The 386-nt window shown below is 37.8% G+C and overlaps 1 pseudogene; it reads right to left on the bottom strand.

Moving 5' to 3' along the window:
* The window catches only part of LOC119594335, a 20,263-nt pseudogene that overhangs the window by 5,561 nt on the left and 14,316 nt on the right, over positions 1-386 (bottom strand).

Below are 386 nucleotides of genomic sequence, written 5' to 3'. Positions count from 1 at the left end.
CTTGAAAAACGATCATAAAAAACAACTTACAATGGCAGTTATATTAGCTATCTTCTGCGTCTGATTCAGCTTCAGCTTACAGGCTGGCGTGGGGGGCAAATACCACTCCAAGTCAGCATGGAACATCACTAAGTCCGTTTCCGTTATCACTAGGAACTGACTCTCGCTGCAGCCGCCATCTGGAGGTTTCACAAACTTGTTAGGAACTGAAGATCACTGATTTTTTCTTCACATTTATCATTTTATTTCTTTGTTTACTTAAAAAAATTTAGGATGCTGAACTACGTAGACCAATGATCACAATGTCTGCAAATTTACATACAAAGAGAGAAGAGAATGTTCTTAAAATATACATGCAGGCCAAACTTTATTACATTCTTCTTTGC

This window comes from Penaeus monodon, chromosome 33 (genome assembly GCF_015228065.2).
Source record: "Penaeus monodon isolate SGIC_2016 chromosome 33, NSTDA_Pmon_1, whole genome shotgun sequence".
Classification (NCBI taxonomy): domain Eukaryota; kingdom Metazoa; phylum Arthropoda; class Malacostraca; order Decapoda; family Penaeidae; genus Penaeus; species Penaeus monodon.
This window is presented reverse-complemented; position numbering and strand designations above follow the sequence as displayed.